This window comes from Neovison vison, chromosome 6 (genome assembly GCF_020171115.1).
Source record: "Neovison vison isolate M4711 chromosome 6, ASM_NN_V1, whole genome shotgun sequence".
NCBI classification, from domain to species: domain Eukaryota; kingdom Metazoa; phylum Chordata; class Mammalia; order Carnivora; family Mustelidae; genus Neogale; species Neogale vison.
In genome coordinates, this window is record NC_058096.1 from 201,680,015 (window position 1) to 201,698,291 (window position 18,277).

General features: G+C 42.0%; 1 long non-coding RNA gene across 1 annotated transcript; it reads right to left on the bottom strand.

Annotated features, from left to right (window-relative positions):
- Positions 1-7,960: 7,960 nt before the first annotated feature.
- LOC122910650 lies at positions 7,961-17,154 on the bottom strand. The gene is made up of 3 exons (XR_006385260.1): positions 16,932-17,154; positions 11,057-11,280; positions 7,961-9,184 (listed from the first exon to the last, which is right to left on the bottom strand). It is a non-coding gene; the product is annotated as an uncharacterized LOC122910650 (long non-coding RNA).
- Between the last annotated feature and the right edge of the window lie 1,123 nt (positions 17,155-18,277).

Sequence of the window (18,277 nt, forward strand, 5' to 3'; positions counted from 1 at the left end):
CAGATGTAGTGTACAGACTATAAAATACAAGTAAGGGCCAAAGGGGCAGAAACATTAGGAGCATTTATAGGGCCTGATATGGGCATGTGTAAATGGGCACGATAAAGATTCTCTAGGAAAAACTATGGGCAAGGGTGGTGGGTGGGGCATGGGTCAAATGGGGGATGGGTTACATAGACAATGGGTATTAAGGAGTGCACTTGTTGTGACAAGCACTGGTGTTATATGTGAGTGATGAACCACTAAATTCTACTCCTGAAGCTAAAATACACTATATGTTAACTAACTATAATCTAAATAAAAACTTGATAAATTAAAAAAATTTTTTCTTTTAAACAACTACAGATAACAGATAAATGGTGAAATATCAAACACTTTCCCCTTCCAACTGGGAATGGGCAAGGATGTCCATTCTCACCATTTCTACTTAACACTGTATTGGCATTCTCAACCAATGCAATAAGGCAAGAAAAATACTGGAAAGAAAGAAGTAAAATGTTCATGATTTGCATATATATTGGTTATATACATATAAAATCTAAAAATATGCATATAGATGTATAATAAAAAGTACCAAAACTAATAAGTGAACTTATCAAGGTGACAGACACAAAGTCAACATATAAAAATCAACTGCATTTCTTTTTTTTTTTTAATTTATTTGACAGAGAGAGAGATCACAAGTAGACAGAGAGGCAGGTGGAGAGAGAGGGGGAAGCAGGCTCCCCACTGAGCAGAGAGCCCGATGCGGGGCTCCATCCCAGGACCCTGGGATCACAACCTGGGCCAAAGGCAGAGGCTTATCCCACTGAACCACCCAGGCGCCCTGGCATTTCTATATATTACTAGTAAACAATTAAAAATGAAATTTAAAAAGTAACAAAAATAGCTAATAATAAATCTAAGAAAAGATGTGTAAAGCCTCTGTACTGAAAACAACAAAACGTTCTTGCATGAAATCCTAGGCCCAAACAAAATCTCAGAAGACACTTTAACCGAAGTTGAAAAGCTGATTCTAAAAATACAAACATAAAAAACTATAATAGATTTTGAAAGAGAACAAAGGTAGAAAACTTATATAGTCCAATTTTAAAACTTATTCTAGGGGCGCCTTGGTGGCTCAGTCATTAAGCCACTACCTTTGGCTCAGGTCATGATCTCAGGGTCCTGGGATCCAGCCCCCACATGGGGCTCCCTGCTTGGTGGGAAACCTGCTTCTCCCTCTCCCACTCGCCCTGCTTGTGTTCCCTCTCTCGCTGTGAGTATCTCTGTTAAATAAATAAATAAAATCTTAAAAAAAAAAAACTTATTCTAAAGGTTCAGTTCAAGACAATGTTGTACTGGTACAGGTGTAGACACAAATAGAATAAACAGAGAACCTGGAAATAGACCCATACTTACAAGGTCAATTGATTTTCAAAAAAGATTCCAAGGTAATTCAATGGGAGAAAGAAGAGTTCCTTGCACCCCTGGAATCCATATGGAAAAAAAGGAACACAGCCCTTGCATCCCACTATACATAAGAATTAACTCGAGTCAATCATACATATAAGTCGAAAAACTAAAACTAAAATTTCTAGAATATAAGAAAAATTTTATTACCCTGGCTTAGGCAAACCTCACTTAATGCACCCAACAAGCACTAACCAAAAAAAGAAAAATACAATGGTTTTGACTTCATCAAAATTAAAAACACCTACTGCTTGAAAGACAAGAAAATGAGATGACAGCATATAACAGAAGTATCTAGAATATATTTAGAATTTCTACATCTCAATATTAAGAAGATACATAGTTTATGAATGGACAAAAGATTTGAGCAGACACTTCACAAATGAAGATTTATGGATGGCAAAGAAAACATCTGAACATTAACTCATTGCCATTATCAACAGGGAAATATAAATTTGAAAGCACGATAAGAACACCACACATCACTGGAAGAGTTAGAATTGAAAAGCCAGACAGTACTAAGTGTTGGTGAGGGTGTAGAGAAAATGGAAGTCTCCTGAGTACAATCATTTTGAAAAATACTTAAACAATTCCTTATAAACATAAGCCCTCCCTGTAGCCTAGAAATTCCTAAGTATTTACTTGACAAAAATAAAAACAAACACCTACAAATTATACACAAATGCTCCTAGCCCCTAACTGAAAACAGCCCAAGTGTCGGTTAATAGGTCATTCGATACACAAACAGTAGTATATTAGTACACTGAAATACTACTCAGCACTGAACGTCAATTACAAAGACAAGTGCAAACGACATAAATGAACCTCAAAAACATTACGCTTGGGTGAGAAAAGCTGGGTACAAAAGAGTATAGATACTCTTTGCGAAGTCCAGAAGCAAATAAAAACTAGTCAGTGGTGACAAATAGAACGCTTGCCCAGTTGGGAGACATTGGGTAATTTTCTGGAAAGGGCACAAAGATACTTTGTGGGGTGATGAAAATACGCCACATTTTGTTTTGGGTGGTGAATACTATTGCCAAAACTCATAAAATGGAGCAGTTAAAACCCGTGCATTTTATTGCATGTCAATTATGCCTCAATGAAAAAAAATGATTAATAGATTTCTTTGTGCAATATTGTTACTCAGCAATTATACCCTTGTTTTTAAGAGATGCTGTTGGGGGGTACGTGGGTGGCTCAGTCAGTTAAACAGATGCCTTTGGCTCATGATCTGGGGGTCTTGGCATTGAGCCCCCGCATCAGGCTTTCTGCTCAGTGGCAAGTCTGTTTCTACCTCTCCCTTTGTCACCTCTCTTGCTCTCACTCTCTCAAATAAATAAATAAATAAATATCTGTTAAAAAAAAAAAAAAAGATGCTGATGGACTCCCTTGCATTATGGTAACTGGTTTTTGTGGGTTTTTTTATATTATAATTGCTTGTAACTTTATGCAATCTTCATAAATGTGATCAATTCCAATAATAAAGTTGTGAAACATTTAAAAATGACAATCAGCAGACTGGGGAAATATTTGTAACTCATCTTTCTGACAAAGGGCTGATCGCCCTTATACATAAGAATTCTTAAAAACGGGGTGCCTGGGTGGCTCAGCGGGTTAAGCCTCTGCCTTCAGCTCAGGTCATGATCTCAGGGTCCTGGGATTGAGCCCCAATTCGAGCTCTCTGCTCAGCAGGGAGCCTGCCTCCCTCCTCTCTCTGCCTGCCTCTCTGTCTACTTGTGATCTCTCTGTCTGTCAAATAAATAAATAAATAAATAAATAGTCTTTTAAAAAAAATTCTTAAGAACTTTTTTTTTAATGCCCTAAATCAGCAAAGTGAAGACAGCCTTTACTCTAGGAGTGGAATGCTCTTGTCACAAGTGGACTCAATACTCAGGTGTAGCCACTTTTCCTGTTTCTAGTTTTATTGCCATGTCTAATGGTAGTCTGGGAAAATAGAGACAGAAGGGAAAAGATCAGTAAGAAATGGAGGGAAGAAAGTAAAGAAAGAAGACAGATACATACCTATGCTCCAAAATATACTGGATAAAAGCATGTCAACATATTTGTAACAGGGGGTGAAAGTATGGGAGATTTTTTCCTTTTCATGGATTATCTGGTTTTTTTTTTTTTTTTTACAATGACTGTATATTACTTTCTGCTCATTTATAGGAAATGCTATCATGCAAATGAGAACTATTTCTGGTGAACCTATTATACTTACAAGTACTTTAAATAATTTTCATGGAGTTCAATTTATGAGTTGAAATGTTATTCCTTCAACAGGCAGTGCTCTTATTATTCATTTATCCCCACCCACCCACAGAACATGGATGAATTAAGAGAGCTTCATGAACTTTTACTTATAAATGCTGCATAATTTTATATTCCAAAAGCAGAGAATGTCTTTAAAGTCGTTTCAATCCAACTAACTTACATTTGGAGATTTATTCTATAGTTTCCATCAGAGATGGTGTTTATATTGGTTTCTTAAAATACATGTAGAAGAGGAATCCATGGAAAATTTATTTGTCCTTTAAAAGAAGCCTTTGTATTATATTTCAAGCACATATAAAAATAGAGAATTCTTTAGTGGACTTTGTGTAACCATAACCTAGATTTAACAAACATTTTGCCATATTTGCTTCAGCTCTTAAAAAAATCAATTAAAGGTTATGAGGGATGCTCAGTCCATTAAGCATTTGCCTTCTACTTAGGTCACCATCCCAGAGTTTTGGGACCAAGCCCTGCATGAGCTCCCGGCGCAGGGAGGAGTCTGCTTCTCCCTTTGCCCCTGCTGCTCACACTCATGCTCTTTCTCTGCCTCTCAAATAAATGAATAAAATCTTGGGGGGGGTCAGGGTGGCTTAGTGGGTTAAGCTTCTGCCTCTGGCTCAGGTCATGATCCTAGGGTCCTGGGATCAAGCCCCACATGGGGCTCTCTGCTCAGCAGGGACCCTGCTTCCCCCTTCCCCTCTGCCTGCCTCTCTGCCTACTTGTGATCTCTCTCTCTCTCTCTGTGTCAAATAAATAAATAAATAAATAAAATCTTAAATTAAAAAAAAGTAAATAAACATTATGCGATTTCATCCCCAAATACTTCAGCATGCATTTCTTTTAAAAAAGGACATCTTCTTACATAACCACAAAACTATTTTTGTACTTTAGAATATTAAATATAATTTCTTAATATCATCAAATACTTAGACCACATTCACATTTACCTTATGTATCCTCAAAATGCATTTTGCAGTTATTTGTTTAAACTGGGATCCACATAAGGTCCAACTGACCTTAAATTAAATGAATTTCTAAAACCTAATCATTTTAAAATCTAGAACAGTTCCCATCATCACCATCACTATTTTCTTTAAATTTTTTTTCATAATGTATTGACTGAAAGACATTTGGTCAGCTGTTCTGGAAGTGTTTCCTGACAATTTAAACAATGGTTTGAGAAAACCACCAAAGAACTCACAGCAAAAAAATCATCATTCCCAAACACAACGTCAGATTCATCTTTAAACACCAAAATTTTGCAAATCTTGATTTTGGACATCAAGAAGGTAATGGGGGTGGGGGTATAAGGTGGGGTGGAGGGAATAGTAGAAAAATGTCTTGAAACTATAATACAGGTAGATGGACCCAGATCGGCTCACTTTGGTTATCTAAGACCTGAGATGGCGAAGAAAGCTGCCCCGCTGCTGGAACCTCCAAGCCCGGAAGAGACATCACGATTTCCCTTCTGGCCTGGAGGAGGAACACAAGTTTAATGTAGCTTGCAGGAAGCCTGATTTCAGCTAGCTTTAACACCCCCAGAAGGAGTTAAAATGTGAAAGAACAGCACTTTTCCTTTTAAGAGGCCTATCTTATCACAGGCACCAGGGGTAGGAGAGAACATTTTAAGCTAATGATGTTTACAGCTAACCAGATCTGGTTGAAGCAATCTGCTGGCCTTGAGTTTGCAAGTCTCATTTCTTACAAGGTCCATTTATCTTAGAATGCTCCACCACCAAAAGTACCCCGTCTTCACATTTTCTGAATATTAAGCTAGACAATGAGTTCTTCTCCCAGCTGGTTAACTATCTTTAACCCCCGCCCCCAGGCTGCTAAGTATTGTGTGTGTTAACTCAAAGCATTACAAATTCTCTAATATTGAACAACAAGAACAACAACCAAAGAGACAAATATTAAGCATAATGAAAGGAATGTTGCTAGGGAGATTTTTACATGATACAACCAAGAAAGTCCTCCATATATAGAATTCTGGCAGAATTTTTAAATCACCCAATGTATAATAATTGAACATCTGCTGATAGGGTCAGACACGCATCTCTATATTGGTCGGGGAGAGAGTGTGGCCCTCCTTGCTAGACCTGGATCACAGGCCCACCCCAGAGGTCAGAGGTGAAGTCAACTTCATCCAAACCTAAATCTAAGAGTGCTGAGCAGAGCCTTCCCCAAGGAAAATCAGAGCAACCACTAGCAGGAGGAGGAACAGATATTGGGGCAGGTAGAACCAACAGATGGGCATCTATAGGGCCGGAGTAAATGAGAATAGGACTCTACAGTCATGGAGAAGGGGTGGTCATTGGTGGTGTGTGGTGCTCTCTCTCCATTCAAATGCCTTGGTTCCTAATATCTCATAAGTAACTAATCTTGGCCCTTCTCCCAGTGGCATCCCATTCTCTTAGGAATCCATCAGGTTTGTTGACCTGTTGGGCAAGGTTCTTAATGCATCTCCTCTCCTAGGGAGACATTATCTCCAGCTGAGTGCATTTCCTAAAGTTCTTATTGGAATGCTGTACTAGAATGTTTGGGTTCCAATCCCTGGAAACACATCACGGTTCAGCTATCTAGGGTGTTGGGTCCAGTGGTTAGTGGGTAAAACCATTCACTCTGGATCTGGTTTTTCTAGACATTGGGAGGCAATGTAAGGAGCAGTCATTTAATGTTTCAATGACAAAGGGAAAGAAGGCAGGGAGGTGTTTTTAAAGACTTTATTCTGGGGCGCCTGGGTGGCTCAGTGGGTTAAGCCTCTGCCTTTGGCTCAGGTCATGATCCCAGGGTCCTGGGATTGAGCCCTGTGTCAGGTTCTCTGCTCGGTGGGGAACCTGCTTTCCCTCCCTATCTGCCTGCTTCTCTGCCTACTTGTGATCTCTCTCTCTCTCTCTGTCAAAGAAATAAATAAAATCTTTAAAAAAAAAAAAGACTTTATTCTGAGGGAAGAGAGGGGCAGGGTGGGCAGAATGGTAAAGGTGGTGAAAAGTTCCAAAATTCCTGTTATAAAATAAATAAATCATACAGATATCTGATCAGCATGGTGACTATAGTTAATAATACAATATTACGTATTTATAAGTTACTAAGAGAGTAAACATTTGTATGTTTGGTTTTTTTTTTTATAGTTCTATTTATTTATTTGAGAGAGAAAATGAGTTGGGAAGGGGCAGAGGAAGAGAGAGAGTCTTTAAGCAGGCTCCACGCCCAGTATGGAGCCTGATGCAGACCTCCATCCCAGAATCCTGAGATCATGATAGGAGCAACAGACAGACACTTAACCAACTGAGCCACCCAAGGGCCCCACTAAAAGAGTAAATCTTACAAGTTCTTATCACAGGGAAAAAAATGTAGTTATATACAGTGATATTAACAAGGTTTACTGGAGTGATCATTTTGCAATACATACACACATTGAATCATGATGTCTTATACTTGAAACTAATGTCTATTATATCTCCATAAAAAAGGTAAAATAAAAACTTTTCAAAAAGATTTCATTTTTTAAAAGATTTTATTTGACAGAAAGAGAGAAAGAGAAAGTATGCACACAGGAGAGGGGAGTGGCAGGCAGAGGAAGACGGAGAAGCGGGACTTGATCCCAGGACCCCGGAATCACGACCTGAGCCTAAGGCAGATGCTTAACTGACTGAGACACCCAGGCATTCCCAAAATACTTCATTTTTAAGATCAGTTTTAGGCTTACAACAAAATTGAGAGGAAGTACCCCCTGCCCATATATGCACCTAGCTATCTCTGTGAAATGTATCCTCCACCAGAATGGTACATTTTTTTGCCAAAAAAGAACCTACATTGACACACATGAATCACCCAAAGTCCATCATTTACCTTAGAGTTCACTCTTTTTCTTTTCTTTCTTTTTTTTTTTTTTTAAGATTTTATTTATTTATTTGCCAGAGAGAAAGAAAGAGAGAGTCCACACAAGCAGGCAGAGAGTCAGGCAAAGGTGGAGAGAGAAGCAGGCTCCCTGCCGAGCAAGGAGCCCGATGCGGGACTCGATCCCAGGCCCCGGGATTATGACCTGAGCCGAAGGCACTGAGCCACCCAGACGTCCCTTCTTTTCTTTCTATTTCAACTCTTTTTTAAAGCTAAAGTATAGTAAACACAAAATGTATATTAGTTTCAGGTATACAACAAAATGATTTAACAATTCCATACATTACACAATATTCACCATGGTCGGTGTTGTTCCCATCTTCCTGGTGGTGTACATTCTATGGATTTGGACAAGAGGGTAGTGACATAAATCCATTATTATATCACAGACAGCATTTGCATTGCCCTAAACTCTTTGTGGTCTGCCTATTCATCTCCAGCATCTCCCCTCTCTTGAACCCCCCATGGCAGGGAGTTTTAAAGTCACTAAACAGACGTCTTTCTAGTAAAAAAAGAACTACCCTCGCCCCAGGCCCAGAGCTTTCCTCGCCCCAGTGGGATGTTTGGTTCTCCGTTGAGGATTTTGCCCCTTCTCCTCCCCTTCTGCAGGAGCTTAGAAGCAGAGGGATAACTCTAGAAACACGGGTGGGCGGGCACAGAGACAACCCCAAGCTTCCTCTGGCTTCCCCACGGAATCACTGATCAGAGCCCTCCAGGGAGGGCCCCACGTGTGCCGAAAGATGCATGGCAAACAGTACAGGATAACAAATAAAAAACACGAAGGAAAATGAGTCACATTTGCAAGCAAATTCCTGTTTATGCAAAATATTTGTGGAAACACACCTTTGCACGTTCAAGATTCTGCCAGTCCATCACCATGGCACTCGTGTTGGGAGAAGCAGATCCGTCAGGAGGCAGTGACGCTGCCTGTTAATTGACCCCTCCGTTTTCAGCCATCGTGATGAACACAATGAGGACACAGCCCAGTCTGCTCACAGGAGAGGCAAACTGGAAAACGCTTCGCAAATGTTCTCCTACACGCCCAGGGGGTTTGTGTACCGGGCAGTCTAGACGAAGAACAGGAGGGCAATGTCAAGAGAGCATCCCACCTGTAGATTCGTCCAGAGCCTGGCAAACATCTGGCATGGGGCCTGAGCACCCAGTGCCAAGTGTGCCTTTGTTTGTGATGAAGCTGTTCTCATTTTGTACAGCAAGGCTCTGCTCAAGGCCCGGGTGTGTCGCCTTCACTTTCCAATGATACAAGATGCTAAAACACACGACCTGGATCACAGGGGCCAGAGCGCGATGGTAAAACTACTTACCAGCAGACGCTGAGAGAGTCCTGGGTGGTCGTTTTCAACATTCTGGCATATTTATGACGACAGCAGGGTGCTCGGCCTGATGGATCATGGGTAGTCATAAACCATGGTCCCTGCTCTCATATGAGAGGGAAAGGTACAGTTGGCCAAGCTAAACATCACAACTACTGGAGTGTGCAGCCAGAAGTCCAAGTGAGGAGCTACAGGAGCCCGAAAAGGTGAGCCTCGTATGGATCCTGAAAATTCAGGGAGGAAGGAAGTCTTTGAGATTTTATGTATTTATTTGAGAGGGAGCAAGAAAGAGCACAAGCAGGGGGAGCAGCAGAGAGCTTGACTCGGGACTCCATCCCAGGACGTTGGGATCATGACCTGAGCCAAAGGCAGATGCTTATTTGACTGAGTCACCCAGGTGCCCTAGGGAGGAGTTTTTGTTTTTTGTTTTTTTGGCTTTTTTGGACCCTGACTTTGAAGGATAACTAGGAGTTATTCCTCTATTATCATTATTTTCTTTTATTGCCTTATTTCAAAGGAAATACGTTTGTATTATAGAAAATATACATAAGCAAACTTCCCATAATTCTATAACTCAGATATAACTATCAAGGGTAGTACCATTTTTTCCTAGGAATATGGGTTTTTCACATACACACACACACACACACACACCCCATACAAAAAACATGAAGGGATCATACTTCATGATTTGAGTTGCAACCTGCTTACCCCACTGGGTGTATGTGTGTGTGTGTGTGTATGTGTGCATGTACACACCTAACATTACAACAGAGAGTCTCTTATCTGACATAATCAGAAGTACTAGCTAGTCCATCAGTAACAAAAGAGAAAGAAAGAAAGAAGGTGAGAGAGAAAGAAAGAAAGAAAGAAAGAAAGAAAGAAAGATCAATCAGGGATGCCTGGATGGCTCAGTCAGTTAAATGTCTGAGTCTTGATCTCAGCTCCAGTCCTGATCTGGGTCATGAGTTCAAGCCCTGTGTTGGGCTCCCCTACTTTAAGAAGAAAAAAAAAAAATCAGTCAAAGGGAGGAATCTTCAAATATAATAAAAACCAATGCCTAAAATCCTTATTTTTATTAAAAAGTCATGTTCCTTCATTTGCCACTCTTCTGGTGTAGGGCCAAGGCCTTTCCTTCAGGTGTGACATTGCCGAGAGAGTGCCACACCAGTATTCTTGCATAAACCATCCTCTGAAAGCATTAGGAACAACTCCTAGTTTCAAAACTCTTTACCCAGGACAAAGAATTTGGAAAAACCTTCTAGAACCTTACTATTCTTTTCTGGTCTTCTACCTCGTGCACCTAATTGCATAGCATTTTTTAGGGACTCTCCCATGTATCCAGTCACTACAAAACATTGAATTTTATCTTGGTAGAAAGTTGGACACTTTTCACGTTCACTCTTACATCCCAGTTGACATAATACTTAAACACATATAAACATGTAACTACAATAACCTGTCCAGAGTTTGGGGAGCCGATGACTCACCCAGCAGCTGTAGAGAGGACAGGAGTATCTTCTGGTGGCCCGCAGTGGAAGTGTTCTGGCTGCCTGCTGAGGGCTTCCAGAACAATTCTTTTTTTTTTTTTTTTTTTTAAAGATTTTATTTATTTATCAGAGAGAGAGAGGGAGAGCGAGCGAGCACAGGCAGACAGAATGGCAGGCAGAGGCAGAGGGAGAAGCAGGCTCCCCGCTGAGCAAGGAGCCCGATGCGGGACTTGATCCCAGGACGCCGGGATCATGACCCGAGCCGAAGGCAGCTGCCCAACCAACTGAGCCACCCAGGCGTCCCTCCAGAAGCAATTCTTACACATGGAATCTATTAAGCCCAACAAGTTGGTTAAAAGTGATACCTACTGTGCTCAACAACCTTCTTCCTATGTCATGGGATTCATTTTCTATTGTTGCTATAGCAAATTACCACAACTCAGCAGCTTAAAGTAGCCCCCACGATTTATCTCACAGATTGGAAGATCAGAAGTCCTAGGTGGGCTCAACTGGGTCCTCCCTTTAGGGTCTCACAAAGATATTACCAAAATCAAGGCGTGGGCAAGCTGGTCTCTTATCCAGAAGTTCAGAGTCCAGAGTGCTCACCATTACAGAAGTTCTAGGGAAGACTCTGCTTCCATACTCCTTCAAGTTGTTGGTCAAATGCTGTTCCTTGCAGTCGTAGGTCTGAAGTCCCCATTTCCTTGCTAGATGTCAGCTGGGATTACTCCCAAAAGCTGTCCATATTCCTTGGCGTGCAGTCTTCTCCATTTCACACCAGCAATGATGTGTCAAATTCCCCTCATGCTTCAAATCCATGACCTCCTCTTCTGCTACCAGAAAAGTCTGCTTTTAAAAGAGCTCATGTGATTAGCTCAGATTCAACCCAGAGAAACCTACCAAAGTTAACTGTGCCATATGACATTCAAATACATTCAAATGCTGCACAGTCATGGGAGTGATAATTCATCATATTCATAGGTTCTAGGGATTAGAGCACTGGAGTCTTGGGAGCCATTTTTAGCATTCCCCCTGCCACAGTCATTAAAATGGAGATGGAAGGAAAGAACTTTCCAGGCAAATGGAGAAAGTAAGCAAAGATACGGGGAAATGACAGAGCAACGAGTGAACACCTTGGGGAAGATCAACACTGCCTCCCCCTTCAGTCCCAGCTGTGGCCTCTTTCTACTTCTAATGTTCCAGCTAACAACAGACAAAAGAAAGTGAGGGAATATGAGAAATTAAATTATGCTAATACATCTAAATAGTATTTCCCTGGGTTGTGTTCTAATTATTAGTTTAAGAAATGATGAGTAAAGAATTGAGGAAACCATCATCATATTCTTTCCCCAGAGAGCAAGAGTGAAGACTTGGAAATAATATCCTTTGTCTACCGACAAAGAATGATACAATGACATCAAAAGGTGCCCACTTTCCAGCCATTCAAAAAGAAAAAAAAATTTTAATGAGAATTCCCAATGCTAACTAGTAAAACTGATATGGTCAAAAATTGCAGTGTAAATGAATACAACTCATTAAGGACACAAATTTGCAATATTCTAAAAAGGATAAAAATATTCATATCCTTTGACTTTGGGGACTTTACACCAAGGAGATAATCCAAAAGAACTTTTCTAAATTATGCAATAAAAATACACTTTGTAGCAATATTTATATACTACAATATATTTCATCTAAATATTCATAATTGAAAAATGATTAGTACAATTATGGCTCCACCATTCAAAGGAATATTATTCAGATATTAGCATTTTAATTGTGAAGAACAAAATGAAATACTGAAAAATGTGTATGCTACTTTCCATTTAAAAGTAAAATGCAAAACTTTACCTACCTTTCTATTGCAACTGTGTGAAAAATACTGTACATAACCAAGATTTGGGAGGGAACTTGAAAAATGGAAAAAATTTTAGTAGGATAATGAATGAACTTTTTTCATTTTGATTTATATTAATAGTACTATAAGATTGTTCAATAAATAATAATAGTAAGCTTTTTTAAAAAATCATATATGAATTCTAAAAAACTCTGACTACCATGAATGTCATTGCACCCTCACTGGTTCTAAAAAGACCAGAGAAAATTAATCAAACAAACAAAACACAGACTACAAAGTCAAGGCCATTGCAAAAAGAACCCTCACCTCTGAGCTCAATGCCTCAACCCCATCCCCCCGGCCACCCCTACCCCCCAGAATAAAACAGAATCACAATTACATTTACCTTCTATGCCTTTGTCCATTTTACTTAAAGGAAATAAGCACGTGAGGTATTATTGAAAATCTTACCCTCTACCATGTAACCCAATGAGGACTTGGAGGAGGTAAAGAGAATCCTCACAATTCACAGTTTCCGGAGACAAAAAAAAAAATTTGGTTATCTGCAAGATTGTATTTCTTTTTTTTTTAAAGATTTTATTTATTTATTTGACAGACAGAGATCACATTTAGGCAGAGAGGCAGGCAGAGAGAGAGAGGAGGAAGCAGGCTCTCTGCTGAGCAGAGAGCCCAATGCGGGGCTCGATCCCAGGACCCTAAGATCATGACCTGAGCTGAAGGCAGAGGCTTTAACCCACTGAGCCACCCAGGTGCCCCCGCAAGATTATATTTCAGTGAAGGAGGGAGTCACTCCTCCTTGATGGGGCCCATCATCTAGAGAGCTATTAAGAGAAGCTTTGGGGCACCTGGGTGGCTCAGTGGGTTAAGCTGCTGCCTTTGACTCGGGTCGTGATCCTGGGGTCCTCGGATCCTTGTAGTCCCACATCGGCCTCTCTGCTTCGGTGGGAAGCCTGCTCCCCACAACCCCCCACCTCCCCCCCCACCCCCTACCTGCCTCTCTGCCTACTAGTGCTCTCTGTCTGTCAAATAAATTTAAAAATCTTAAAAAAAAAAAAAGAGAGAGGAGCTTCCTTTTTCATTGACCACTTGGTAATTCTGCTTAAAAACATCTTACAAAAACTCACATTCCTAACCTGAACTGGGTAGATGATACATTCAAATGCTGAGATGTGATTTAAAGAGCAAACAAAGGAAAAATCAGGCCCTTTATCCAAAAGTTGAAACTAACCTACCTGTCTCTCCTCTGTGTAGATTTCAGTGTTTGCAAATGCACTGTAGTGCTTGCCTCTCCCATTCTAAGTTGAAAATTGTTTTCACTTGTTTTGCTGGGAATTGGCTCTTTTTCATCCTGGGACTGGCATGGTAGTCCCTGAGTCTATAAGGAGAAAGTCTTCTGGATGGGAGATGGGAGTTCCCATTAAGGTCAGCCATTGATCGGGTAGCATTGCCCTGCCTCACCCCTGTTGGTTTCTATTCCCTTTGGTTTCATTTCCATCAAAGAAGCAAACATTGGGTGGAAGCAGTTCTATTACAGTATTTAAAATTCCTCCACTAGTCAGCAGCATCAGGAAAAATTCATGTCTCTTCCAGCTCAAGGGGATCTATTGCAAATCCTTTAAATTGTCATATTATCCTCTCATTTGCTTCTATTTTAGCAAAGCAAATGATTAAAAATTAAACTTTCATTTAGAAGCGTAATTATTTTAAAGGATGTCAAGGCTTCATGTTAAACAAATTTACCTCAGCAAATAGAATGGGGACTTGGAATTCAATTGAAGAGTTAATGAAATAACCATAATTTAGTTAAGTGAATCAACCTACATCATCTTATTTATTTAAACAGATTTCTCTCCTTATTCAGTTTTCATGTATGGAATTGTGTTTTTTATTCCTTCAGTAAATGTCTTAGCTTCACAGAGTGAATCAGAGAAACATTTTTTTTTAAGTCAGGAAAAGTATTTTTTATATACATGGAAAGAAAAATTAATTCATGTGTTTTTTTCTCAAACAGGGTGAGAAATTATAAAATAGGAAAGTAGCAATAGTTCTAATCCCAATTTCTAATCCTTAAAAAATTCCCATGGAACATGAAGTTTAGATCTGAGTGACCGAGATAAACTAGTTTAGCTTTATGCGTTGAAAAAGGTGAATGTCCAGTGCCCGGAGAGCTCTAGATTGAATGAATGAACTAAATGTGATAGACAGCCTTCTGTTGGCTTCAGTGATCTCTGCCCTGGTATTCATACTCGTCTTTGATCCCCACCCCTTGGATATGGGCTGGACATGGGGACTCGTTTCTTGGGCAAAGAATGTGGCAAGAGTGATGGAATGTCACTTCTCAAACTCACACAAGACCATAACTTTGGTCTGTTGATACTTCTCTTGTCTTCTCTCTCACTTGTTCTGATAAAGCAAGCTGTTCTGAGCTACACTATGGAAAGGTCCTTATGGAAAGGCCAGGAACTAAAGGTGTTCTCTACCCAACAGCCAGTAAAGAACTGGCCTATAGCCCACAGCCCACAGCCCACAGGAAACTGAGTCCTCCCACCCACTAAGTCAGTGAGATTGGGAAGTAGATTCTTCTACTGTGGAGCCCTGAGATGACCACAGCCTCAGCCAACCCCTTGACTGCAGCGTGGGCGGGACCTGAGCTGTGCCCAGATTTCTGATTCGCAGAAACTTCGACGTTGTTGTTTTTTAAAGCCCCTAATTTTGGGATGATTTGTTACACAGCAATATATGACTATACACTAACCAATAAATTCATTCATGACAGAGCATGTCTCCCATGGACGCATTCCTATTGAAATGCCTCAGCTCTATCTAGCAGATAACTCAGAATTATTTCAGACGATATGGCCTTCATGCTAAAATAATGCTAACCAGTCAACTGTTAAAGCAGTCAGTACCAGGAACTGGTGCAGAAGGAGGCTATGGTGGAGGTCATGAGAGATACATGAAGAAAGTGCCACCTCTTTGTCTCTTCTACCTTAAAACTGTATCCACCCCCCCACCAGTCCAGTAGGCTCACTAGATTTTACTAGTGGGTGTCCCCACTAGTAAATTAGAGGGTTGTGGTAGCCTGTGTCTAGCACAGGCTACTAGTCTATTATTAATAATATACAGAAAAAGAATCTATGACTAAGGGGCTAAATTACTTACTTAGGAAAAAAAACATTAAACATAGGGCTATAGTTCTGCTTTGCATCTAGGCATTCAATATACAATGAATTTTTTTTAAATATTTTTTTAATTTTATAAGCTGTAGGGTATGGTCTTGGGTGGCCATTCCAAATGGCCAGAGGTAGGAGAATTCTATCTGCAATAGATCCTTCATAAAACGATCTTTCTAGAACCTTCCATGTTTAATGTGTTTCATTCTTTCTTTAAGATTCTATGTATTTATTTATTTGAGAGAGACAGAGACCAGGGAGAGGGGCAAAGGGAGAAGCAGCAGCAGGTTCCCCACTGCACAGGGAGCCCCACACGAGGCTCAATCCCAGGATCCCGGGATCATGACATGAGCCGAAGGAACATGCCGAACCAACTGAGCCACCCAGGTGCCCCTGATGTGTTTCTTAATGTATATCATCTCTACTAAGTATGGATACTTTGCCTCTGGTGTGAGACACCTACCAAGGGAGACCTGTGAGAAGATTTGGGTGGAAGGTGAACATGTCACTAAATGGATTCTCTTTTAATCCTTCATATTACTCCAGGAACAAGCCTCATTTGGGGATAGTCTTTGACATCTCTCTAATAACTTGTAGAATCTAATCTTCAGAAAGAGAGAACGGGGCACCTGGGTGGCTCAGTCAGTTAAGCCACCAAGCCACTGACTCTTGATTTCATCTGAGGTCATAATCTCAGGGTCATGATTAAGCCCCAAGTCGAGCTCTGTGCTCAGTAGGGAGTCTGCTTGTCCTTTCTCCCTCTGCTACTGTCCCTGTTAGCTCTCTCTCTCTCTCTCAAATAATCAGATGAAAGAAAGGAAAGAAGGAAGGAAGGAGGAAAGAAAGAAAGGGAGGGAGAGAGAAAATGAGCCTTAGGTTCAACTGTAGTTAGCAGCATGATCAAACAAGAATTTAAGGATATGGTTTTATTTTCAATATAGTCATGTATGACAAGCCATTCAGTTTTGTTTTTTATGACAAGGATATAAAATTTCCTTTCTTTAAAAAGCTGGGAAGCTTTAAATAAATTAAGTCCGGAGTCTCTCACCCTGGGCTGGCTTTCTCCTCACCTCCCTCCGCCTCCAAACACAGCATCTCATCCCCTATCCCAGTTGAGTCAAAGGAAACGACTCTCCTCCAACAGAAGGGCCATTGCTTGGTTAGCGCTCCGCAGCCCCTGCCAGTGACACTCCTGCCCTGCCCCAGTCCCCATGGCCTGGGTAGGATGTATGGATGGACTTGGGTCAATGGAGCCCCTTACCCATCTGATCCTCATGGGAATGAGCTTGCCCCCATGCAAACCTGCTGGGAGTAAGGGAAGAAAATTCCCCAAGAGAAAAGTTAGAGGGATGGCCGCTGGGAAAACCAGGTATTAGTTCCTGAGCCCCTCCCTGTTCATTGTGACGCCGGCGTTGGTGGGGGGGGGGCGGCGGCGGCGTGATGCACCCACCTGCGAGGTGTACCAGGAGGGCTGCATGAGACACATGCAAGTCACACCCCAGAGTCTGGCGCCAGGAAGGTGCTCCGAAGACTGGGTTCAACCAGAGACGCACGAATTCTCCCAGGCTGGCTGCAGTCACTTGCTGCTGTCTGCGCTTTACGGGATGCAAAGCTTCCTTCATTTAACAAACGCTGGGGTGGTAGCTCCAAATCGCCTAGAACTGCCGGCAGACTGCACACACACACGTCCGCTGCTAGAAACCAGGGACTCGGGGTTGGGCAGGGCGGGGCGGGGGGGGGGGGCCGGGGCTGGGAGGCGGGGCAGGGGATGGGCTTGGGGCACTCACTGCTGCCCTCAAGAGCGCTTAGTGCCTCCCATCTCCGGACCTGCAGGGGGCCTGTCGCGGGCTTGCCGGGTGGCCGTTTGGCCACATGTTGGAACGCTTTGGTTTTTCGCTGGACGGGACGTCGGGGTTCAGAAACCGGGTCTCGGGACCCAGGTGGGAGCAGCGGAGAGAGCCGGGCGGTGCCCTGTCGCAGGGGGCGCGGGGAAGAAAAGCCATCAGCAAGGATGTGGCGCAACTAGTGGCGGGCTGGCGATTCCAGAGAGCAAGCTCAGCGCCCAGGCTCCAGGGGCCACCCAAGGGGGCATCTGGAGGTCGTGTAGGGTCACCCCTGAGCTCGCACACCCAGGTCCCGGGTCCCCCGCGCACCCTGTGGACTCACAGCCGCGGGTGTGGACGCCCTGACTGTCCACAGAAACATGCTTCCCCTCTGAGCTGCCAGGCGAACAAAGCGGCTGGTGATCTAACTGATTTAAAGAAAAAAAAAATTTTTTAAGTAATCTCTGGTCAGCCTGGTTCACAACCTTCCCCCGCTTTTCCTTTCAATGTTTTTCTCATTGTAGTCTCCTTGCCCGCCCCATGCTCTCTTAAGTGCATTTAGTTGGAGGAAAAATTGACACACACAAGTCTTTGCATTGTTCTCAAGACAGTATTTGAACTTCCTAATGGCCCTAGGAATCCTCTGAGGGTCCTGCTCCTAATAAACCAAACCTGGAAAGTGGAAGAAAACAGTTTCCTAACTCTGCTGACTGTCTTTAAAATTGAGACTCAACTGGAGAGCCCAGCTTGGACTTTCTCCTGACTCCCTCACCACATGCCTCTGGGTTAGGGACCTGTGGCCTTCCAGGACAGCTGAGGGAACAGAGGGGCATACCCATTTCCCCTGCTGAGCATTTACTAGAGCCAGGTCCTCCTGCGTGTTCTACGGAGCAACCCTGTGCCTGGAGGTATTATTAAACCCATTTGCAGAGAGGAAAGTGAAGTCTGCAGATGAGCGACCTGCCCAAGGTCC